Raw genomic sequence first — 10567 nt, forward strand, 5'->3', positions numbered from 1 at the left:
ACAGGAAATGAGTTAACACAAAAACAATCTTAACAAGGGGCCCTGGACAATGCATCTGCCACTACATTGTCCTTCCCTTTTATGTGACGTAAAAATGGATGGATAATCCTTAACAAGATGCAGCAGTTGGGTACATTCAACCTCTGTTAAATGCCCCAACGAGCTCCCAAGATCACGAAGGGACTCTGAATTTTTCAATCTTCCAGTCAACAACTCCTGGTCGGGACTGGATAGGCCATCCTCCTCAGGCTCTGCCACCACCTGAGGGGAATCCCCTACTGTACTGGCTACACACGCCGGAAGAACAGGAACTGACGCCTGCTCCACAGAATCAGACACACGGTCATAATACGGTTTCAATAAATTAATGTGGCAGAGCTGATTAGGCTTCCTACGCAAAGGTGTAGCAATCAGGTAATTAAGATCAGACACTTGCTTTACTACAGTATGTGGACCAGTAAATTTAGCACAAAAGGGGGAATCAACCATGGGCAAGAGTGCCTGAACCTGATCACCCGGGCTAAACTTCCGTGGCTCAGTTCGGCGGTCATAAAGGCGTTTCATTTTCTTTTGTGCACTAGCTAGTTTTTCTTTTGCCAGCTCACCGGCTTCATAAAGCCTATGCTTAAAGCCGAGTACGTAACTAAGCAAGTTTTTTGGTGGTTCGGACTCTTTCCAATCATCTTGGATAACGGCCAAGGGGCCACGTACTGTGTGTCCGAACACCAGATCATTGGGACTAAAACCCGTACTTTCCTGGCTCACCTCCCTGGCGGCTAACATCATCCAAGGAAGCCCCTCCTCCCAATCTCCGTCCAGCTCAGTACAGTAGGCGCGCAACAAAGATTTCAAAGTTGCATGGAATCGCTCCAATGCGCCCTGGCTCTGCGCGTGATAGGCTGACGCCCTGTTGTGCTTAACGCGCAGCTGTTTCAGGACCTGAGCGAACAGATGGGAAGAGAAATTAGAACCCTGGTCAGACTGGATGATTTTTGGTATGCCAAAGATTGAAATGAACTGAGTCAAGGCACGGACTACAGACTTGGTGGTGATATTGCGTAAGGGATAAGCTGCAGGATACCTGGTAGCCTGGCACATAACTGTCAGCAAATACTTAGCCCCAGTACGAGACGGAGGGAGGGGACCTACACAATCAATAATGAGATGGTCAAACGGTTGACTGGTTGCCTGAATCGGACTCAATGGAGCCGGTGTAATACTCTGATTCGGCTTTCCTGTCAACTGACATGTATGACATGTTTTTACATAGGCTGCCACATCCCTCTTAAGGCGAGGCCAAACGAAGTAACGGAGGATGCGATCATAGGTCTTAGAAACTCCTAGGTGTCCACCCTCATCATGTGACACCTGCAGAACCAAGCTGCGATACTTGGAGGGCACAACAATTTGGTAAATGGGGTCTCCCACAAACTCAACGCCATGGGGAACCCACTTCCTCACCAATACCTCATTGTGAATGAAATAGGCATGGGCGCTGTTCCTCACCCCCCCAGCAGGGAGAGCTCCCTCAAACAGCTCTTTCAGACTTGGATCTGCCCGCTGCTCTCTCACCAGTTCACTGTGAGGGACAGACAGGGGAAAATCAGACAGTGATATCACATGCTCCACATCATCCACCATTTTGTCAGGGTCAGGCGTGGCACGGCTCATGGCACGAGTTACGGCACACGCAGTGAACACCTCAGGAAACTCCCGTTCACTTTCATCAGGCTTGCTTTTAAATACTGGCACAGACGTAACCACCACAGGTGGCGCCACATCTGCCCACACTCGTGCACCAACCAAGCCATTACCCATGATCATGGTCACCCCCTCACAGGGCAACGCTGGGCGCACACCCACAGTCATCTCACCCTGAAACAAATCAGATGAAAGAATTATTCTGTGCAGAGGAACATGCAATACAGCCAAACCCATACCACGAATGGGAATGGAGTCACCTGTGTCAGAGGCATCAGAAAATGGCAAAGCAGAAGCTAAAATAAACGAATCAAATGCCCCAGTATCCCGTAAAATGTTTACTGGGACCTTCTCATCCCCACCGACGAGGGACACCAAACCATCTGTAAGGAATGGCAAGTAAGATTCAAGGTCAGAGGATTGTGGAGACTCAACATGTGTAGAGCGCACCTGGGACAGCGAATCACAGGCTTGGGCAGCAGACTTAACCCGCTGCACCACCGGCGCCGCGCAACCAGCCCCTTTAGCCCCATCCCCATGAGACACTGGAGCCCAAGGCTTACCTCTAGACTTTAAAGCATAGCATTCAGATTTAACATGCCCCTTTTTATGGCAGTGACTGCACACTTTCTCATAACTCCTTGAACTATTCTGATTCTCATAACTCCTTGAACTATTCTGATTCTCATAACTCCTTGAACTATTCTGACCTCTACGACCAAAATCAGTTGCAACTGACTGACCAGCAGGTGGCATATCAAAACCAAAGGTACTCCTCTGAAACCCAGACTCTGGCACATAAGCGCGAGACTCACCAAACATGCGCGGCTCTCCAAACTTACCCCTGCTATGAGTCAATGTAAAATCATCTGCCAACGCAGCAGCTTCAGCAGGAGTAGTCACCTGCTTTTCACTAATATAAGTGGCTATATTCTGGGGAATAGCATTTTTAAATTGCTCCAGTACAATCAGATCACACAAATCATCAAAATCATCTACATCAGACGCCTTGCACCAGCGATTGAAATGCAAAACTAATTCTCTTGCAAACTCAAGATGTGTCTGACTCTTGTTTCTCCTCCAATTCCTAAATTTCTGTCTGTAGGCCTCCGGAACCTGTTCATAAGATTTAAGCACTGCAGACTTCACTTTCTCATAAATCAGAGAATCCTCACGGCTCAGGGACGAATATGCCAACTGTGCTCGACCTGTAAAAACACATTGTAACATGAGGGTGCGTTCAGCATCTGGCCAACCACGAGTGTCAGCGACGCGCTCAAACAACGAAAAAAACAAGTCAGGATCCCTTTCATTAAATTTAGGTAAAAGTTTCAAGTTTCCTGCTATATCAAATAAGCCTCTATTTGCTCCCCTGGAAGCAAAAGAACCCCCACTACTTAAGACTTCACTACTGATTTTACCGTCTTCAATCAAATTCAACCTATGTCTCTCTAACTCCACAGTTTGCATTTGGATTTCACATTTCATTTTCTCAAGTGCAAATTCCTGGTCTAATCTCAGTTTGAGCAATTCTTTTTCCTGGTCAAATGTAAAAGGGTGCTTAGCAACAGGCGAAGATGAACCCTTGACAGGCTGTGGCAAAATTGCCATCTCGACCAGTTTCGACTCTAAACATGCCCTAAGCTCATGTTTCTTTTGTTCTACCACCGCTACATCATAATGTTTTGCAACCAATAACAATTGAGCTTTAGTAAAACGGTACAATAAGTCATAGGATGGAGCTGCTATAAACCCCTCTACTCCAGACATTTTTATTTAATTAAATCACAATATTAAGTACAGGACAATGTAGGCCTATGGACCCAAGATGACGTATACACTGACAACTCAGCGCGCATCAGAGGAAATTGACAACCTCGCAACGGAGCATGCCCCTATCTGACTGCCTACCCCAGGACCTGACTGAGTAAGCTCAACCCTAGTCTTCATGCGTTAGCGGGAGGATCTTTAAACACTAACTCGTCAGCCCGGTTAGACCCCCAGCAAGCTGGTCGCCCACCTGACAGCTAAGAATGTGTCCCCGAGACAATTGCTCTAGCCGCCGTACCGCAACACTACAGAAAAACGCTCAGCCAGACTCAAAGGAGAGAGACCGTAAGCCTACCAGGGCAGCCCCGTAGCCTACATGTGCGCAACTGACAGCCAATTGTATACACCCTCTTGCCCCAATAGAAAAAAAAAAACTATCTAAGCACCATTACAAACAAAACGATCGCGCAGATCAATTAACAATAGGCTATTATATACAAAAATGCGATAAGTGTGTCTCCAAAATGCTTAATATGCCATTCAAGGCTTTCAAAAAAAACACCCGCAGGCGATAATTTTGAACTGGTGGGGAATTGACTACGACACCAGTTTGCAGTTCATTCACCCAAATCTCTGCCTAGGCTACTAACAGAGACACGCGTTTATTAACTTAACAAGGCACCCCCTGCCAATCAAGGCAACAAGCCATGGGAGTCGCACCACAAGTAATGATGAACCACAATGTTTTAACCATCAATTAAGCAAAAAAGTCAAACGACCGGGTAGAATTCAATAGAAAAAAAGCAATATTTACTTACCAAAAGGTGATCAAAATAATGCTAGAAAAACGAAAACGGACGGAGCCCCCAATTTGTCACGGCCAGGCTCATGACCATGACAAAAACGGGAGACACACACACGATCTTAGTAAGTAATGATAAGAAAATGTTTATTGTAAACTAAATGAGGCCTATATAACAATAATAAGATGAGGTGTGGTAGTCAGTAAATCAGTGGTGTAATGTGAGTGTAGTGGAAAGTGGTGAGGTGAGTGTTGCATGGTGTGAAACAAGGAACAAACTAAATATAATAAAGAATAATGGTGCCTAGAAGGGGGCCTCAATACTGAGGCCTGCATAGATCTTTTATGCCCTGGATCCTGGAACCAGGTGGGGCACAATCAGCTGTCCACCAGCTGACCTGCATTCTACTGATTAGTAACCCTGTCCAGCAGGAGTACTCTCTGCAGACAGGGAAACAGATGTTTATTACAGGCCAGGACACAATATGGGGCCAGGGCCGTCACACCTGCCTGAATAGCTGGTTTGTGTTGTTTGCGTCTGAGAGGACAATCAGGTGTTTTGCCTTTCTCTCTCTCTCTCTCTCTCTCTCTCTCTCTGGGCCTACCATTGTGTTTGGGCCTGCAAATTGCTTTCTGCGTTCATATTTAGTTTACACAATTCTCAGTAATGAAGCCAAATTCTGTTTAATGAGAGGGAGAGACGGCGGGGTGATACAGGGACCAGACAATGCAGCACTGTCACTGGGTGATTGAGTGAGAGAAGAGCCCAAATCACTGTGCAATCAATCTGCCCCGCCCTCACTCCCCGCCACACAAACAAACACACACACAATACACACGCACGCACGAACGCACACACACACACACACACACTACACACACACACACACACACACACACACACACACACACACACACACTACACACACACTACACACACACTACACACACACACACACACACTACACACACGCACACACGACACAATTCACAGTGCCCAAACATTCCCTCGAGAGCCGCAAGTCAATGCAGCATCCCCCACACACCTCCATTATGATATAACCCATCCAAGCCACAGTGTACTGTATACGCCTCTGATCCAAGCCTGTCTCTGTGCTGTAGTCCTCTATCTGTCTGTCTTCTGCTCTCCCCTCATTCCTCAATATCTAGGAGAGCAAATTAGTTCCATTTATATCATCATCCTCCATATCATCTATTGTTATGTTTTTTTTTCTGTGTTTACTTTATTTCCTCTCCTCGTTTAGTCATTTAGTGTACTAAAGTGTGTTGTGTGTGTGTGTGTGTGTGGTGTGTGTGTGTGTGTGTGTGTGTGTGTGTGTGAGTGTGTTTGTGTACGTGTGTGTCTGTCTGTGTGTGTGGAAAGAGGACAAATTAATCCTGTCTCGCCCATCATCTACGCATTTTTCTCCTCACCTCTACATTCACTGTGACCTTTCTGAGCTTATCTGAGAGGAGATCTACAGTACATGAATCTCTCTCCTCCTCCTCTCTCTCTCTCTCTCTCTCTCTCTCTCTCCCTCTCCCTCTCTCTCTCTCTCTCGCCTCTCTTTCTCTCGCTAACCATCGATGTCTCACTAATAGCTTCTCTCTCTCAGCTCTCTCTCACCTTCTAGAACAATCTCTCTCTCTGTCTCTACCCATGACTCTGTCACTGAGCTGGCATAGACATAGGTCTCCCTCATGTAATCAAGTCATTATCTTGTGATCTCTGCCAAGGGGTAGAGAGGATACTTATTCTATCCCTCATGTTTTTGTGATTAGGCTAGGTGTAACGTCTGCCCCCTTCCCCTCCTCTGCCCTCAGTCCTCTCTACTCTCCCTCTTCCTCTCCTCTCCCTCCTCCTCGTCCTTTCACAGGCATGTCAGTCAGACATTGACTTTCGACCCTGAGATTGCTCTACAAGGCGCTCGACAGTGATGGGTCTGTTCAGCTCGGTTTCGCAGGCTAGAAGGTCAAGGGTGAGAGGGGTGGGACTGTGTGTGAGCATGCATGTGTGTGTGTGTAGTGTGTGTGTGTGTGTGTCTGTGTCTATACAATATGTCTGTGTGTGTGAGAGTGTACAGGGAGTGGTTGTTTGTAAATGATGATTGCTGAGCCTCACCCGGCTGTGGTTCTGTTTGCCTAGCGGAAGGCGAGGCGGCGGTAGAAATGTGCTGACAGACTCGGAGAGAGTCGCAGCCCGCTCCCCAACGGCCCTCTGCTTAGAGGAGGTGTAGTAAAGACTGACATTCAACTTGACCTTCTCCAGCCTCAGCTCTATCTGGGCTGCCACAGGCACAAGGCTAGCTAATAAACCAAAACATCACAACACACAAACATGTACAGCCACAAGAGGACGAAGTCCCTCCGAATTGTCCTTCCAAGTTCAAAGGGAGAGGGGGTTGGGGAGGGGGTTGGGGAGGGGGGCGGGGGGGGTAGTCCCCTGCCTACCTAGCCTCTTCTCTAATTACTGCATTGATCCAATCAGCAGACAGCCCTAAGCCCTAACTCACTCACACCACTTTCTCATTCTCTCTCTCTCTCTCTCTCTCCATCCCTCTCCTCTCTCCCCCTCAGCCTCCACACTCCACAGTAAAGGACCCACTTCAGTCCACCCTGATCGAAGTTCATTTCATGACACAGAGACACGAGGGCCTCTGTTATTTACTGTGCTATCTGAGCTGAACGCTGTATCCCAGGTTTAGAAAAAAAGACTTTGTGTTGAATGGGGGGAAAAAACATTCAACCGTTTCCTGCTGATTATGTTTATTAATTATTTTTTATTTCCCACATTTGTCAGTGGTTCCTTCTGTTCATTGTCACAAATCACCGGGACAGCAAACAGAAGAGATATTGTAGCCTGGGGTGGTCCAGTGGACTACGGTGCACACATACAGTTGGTGGGAGAAGGAGTTAGAGAGATGGAGAGAGAAACAGAGACAGCTGTGGCCTGGGGTTGTCCAGTGGTCTAGCACCGCGGTCTACCGTGCACACATATGCTCATGTCGGCATGGGTTCGAATCCGGCCCATGCCCAGCTGACACGCCCTTTTCTCCTTACGTTCCTGGAACTTCCTGTCTATCTTCACTAACTCTCTATCAGTCACAATAAAATGAAAAATATGAGTGGGACTGCCCCCACTCAGAACTAAATAACCTTAAAAAGAGATGAAAGGTTCAGCTAATGGTTATCTAAATGCCTTTCGTGTGGGAGAGAGTGGCTGCAGATTGTTCGCATTTGTTCTCTCCCTCTCCCTCCAGCTCCAGGCACTCCTCTCATTAAGGAACCCATTCACCCCGCATACACATTACCCTCCCCACCGCTAATTACAAAACACTACGGTTATTAAGAAATATATGTCAATACCTTCGTAAGACTGCAGCACCGTCTCCATCTCTCTCTCTCTCTCTCTCTCGCTCTCTCTCTCGTTCTCTCTGTCTCTCATTCTCTCTGTTTCTCCCTCGATCTCGGTCTCTCTCTCTCTCTCTGTCTCTCTCTCTCTCTCTCTCTCTCTCTCTCTCTCACTCTCTCTCTCTCTCTCTCTCGCTCTCTCTGTCGTTCTCTCTGTCTCTCATTCTCTCTGTTTCTCCCTCGATCTCGGTCTCTCTCTCTCTCTCTCTCTCTCTCTCTCTCTCTCTCTCTCTCTCTCTCTCTCTCACCATCGGTTTCATTTCCATGCCATTTATCGCGGGTCACACCTGCGAATGGCGGCAGTGGTGCAGGAGGTAGAGCCGGCGTCTAATGATCGCAAGGTCGGAAGTTCAAACCCCGACTGGCCACATGTTCGAGATGTCCTTGGGCAGGACACTGAACCCCAAATTGCTCCCAATGAGCGGGCCGGCGTCTTGCATGGTAGCTTGCCGCCAGTGGTGTGTGAATGGGTGAACGAGAGGCCGCTGTAAAGCGATTTGGAATAAGGCTATATATATACTGTATATAAGTCAGTCCATTTACCTACGTGCTGAACGTGGCTGTCCAGAGAGTGATGCAGGGTCATCTGGACAAGGTGTTTCTACCTGCTGACTGCTCCTACTCAATAACACAACACTGATGTTGTTGATCTGGCACACATCAATGTCCAACACTCATATCGTATTTTTCAATGTTCATAAACTAGTGAAAATACCACCGCTCATCTGTAGCCAGACTTAGCTGAGGTGCTGCAGCTGAAGAGTATCAAATGGAATGAAAAAAATAAACAGCATCCGCACACTCAAAACTGTGCAAAAATCTATGTACTATTGTATATGTATGCCTGAAGAAGGTCTATGAAAGACCAAGAGATTCATGAACTGAATAAGAACTGTCATCCTGTTTCCACGCGGATAACATCATTGACAGGCCACAACTCTATTAGTATGTAATTACAAAGCAATAACTAAATCACGAAGAGTGAGGAAGTGGTTGTGTGTGTATGTGTGTGAGAGAGAGAGAAGTAGTGGTATGTGTGTGTGTGTGTGTCCGTGTGAGAGAGAGAGAGAAATAGTGAGGAAGTGGTGTGTGTGTGTGTGTGTGTGTGTGTGTGTGTGTGTGTGTGTGCGCGCGCGTGCACGCATGCACGCGTCTGACACTCAAGATAAACAGCCACTTTGGCTGCAGTAGAGAAGCGCTAGTTTGGTTTGTTATCAGATGGCCCAGCAGTATCACACACACACACACACACACACACACACACACACACACACACACACACACACACACACACACACACACACACACACACAGCTGAATCAGCCTGACTGACCTATGAGGACCCTCCTCCACTACAGGCAACTCAGCACCAGGAGCCCTGATTCATACAGTGTCTCACACAAGCACTTCACATCATAAACTAACCCTTTATGAACTGTGGCAAAGCTAACAGCATGATTCACCTGGGAGCTGGACCAAGGACAAGAAAGTTTACCCCAGACATGGCTCAAATACATACTGTACTGTTTATCAAAACACTTTCAAATGTGTGAGCTGATCGCGATTTACTAGTAGTTGGGTTGGTACCATGGAACCAAACGGAGTGGTCCCAAAAGCGCATACGTCAAGATAAATCAAGCAATAACTAAAATACACTCATGTATGGATGTACTGTAGGATGTACTTACAACGTATGGTTATGTACTCAGTGTAGGCATGTGCTGCAGCTGCAGGCATGACTTACAAGACAACTTGAGACCTTGAGGCTGACACTCTACTGTCCCAGAGCGGGAGATAACGTTGGTTGTCTGTAATCTTAGTGACAGCTCGGGTCTTCTGGATGATGAAGTGGTCAATATCTTGATGAGACAATCGTGAGGGGACAAGTACAGAGACACAAATAATTGATGTCTGTTTGAGGAGTTCCAAGAAACCTGCCTGTCTATCTCTCAGCCCAAAGGACAGTGTGTGTGTGTCTCTGTGTGTGCGTGTGTGTGTGTGTGTGTCTGTGTGTGCGTGCGTGTGTGTGTGTGTGTGTGTGTCTCTGTGTGTGTGTGGCTGTGTGTGTGTCTGTGCGTTCGTTCGTGCGTGTGTGCGTGCGTACGTGTGTGTGTGTGTCTGTGTGTGTGTGTGTGTGTGTGTGTGTGTGTGTGTGTGTGTGTGTGTGTCTGAGGAGTTCCAGGGGTTTTCGTCTAATCTGGAGAGTCTCAACTAACAGACGGTTCTAATCAAGGCTGCTTAGCCGCCACGTTGACGAACAGCAGCCATGACAGTTTAGAAACACCACCAGACTGCTCTCTTTACAACTCCCACTCCCCCAGCTCCCCTCCCTCCCCCATCTGCCCTTCTCTCTCTTTCCCTCTCTTTCCCCCCCCCCCACCCCCTCCCCTTCTCTCGCTCCATCAAAGTTACTAATTGACAGCTCCCTCTGAAGTTTCCCACCCCACTGACGAAGCCGAGCTTACTGTAAGAAACCACAACAGTCTGTCTGTCGGAAATCTGCGTCTATAGTAGTTAATTTAGTCTGCCCATGCATACTCCTGTTAGTATGGTAAGTAACCATGCATACTCCTGTTAGTATGGTAAGTAACCATGCATACTCCTGTTAGTATGGTAAGTAACCATGCATACTCCTGTTAGTATGGTAAATAACCATGCATGCACCTGTTAGTATGGTAAGTAACCATGCATGCACCTGTTAGTATGGTAAGTAACCATGCATGCACCTGTTAGTATGGTAAGTAACCATGCATGCATGCACCTGTTAGTATGGTAAGTAACCATGCATGCATACACCTGTTAGTATGGTAAGTAACCATGCATGGACCTCTTAGTAAGGTAAGTAATAGTCAAACAGTGGAAAACAGCCACCATGCAGCCTTG

The 10567-nt window shown here is 47.2% G+C and overlaps 1 protein-coding gene across 1 annotated transcript in view; it reads right to left on the bottom strand.

Annotated features, from left to right (window-relative positions):
• Nucleotides 1-10567, bottom strand: part of fars2 (phenylalanyl-tRNA synthetase 2, mitochondrial) — a 95106-nt gene that overhangs the window by 24566 nt on the left and 59973 nt on the right. The window lies entirely within an intron of this gene.

The sequence above is a fragment of the Nansenia antarctica genome, assembly GCF_963989245.1.
Source record: "Nansenia antarctica genome assembly, chromosome: 13".
NCBI classification, from domain to species: domain Eukaryota; kingdom Metazoa; phylum Chordata; class Actinopteri; order Argentiniformes; family Microstomatidae; genus Nansenia; species Nansenia antarctica.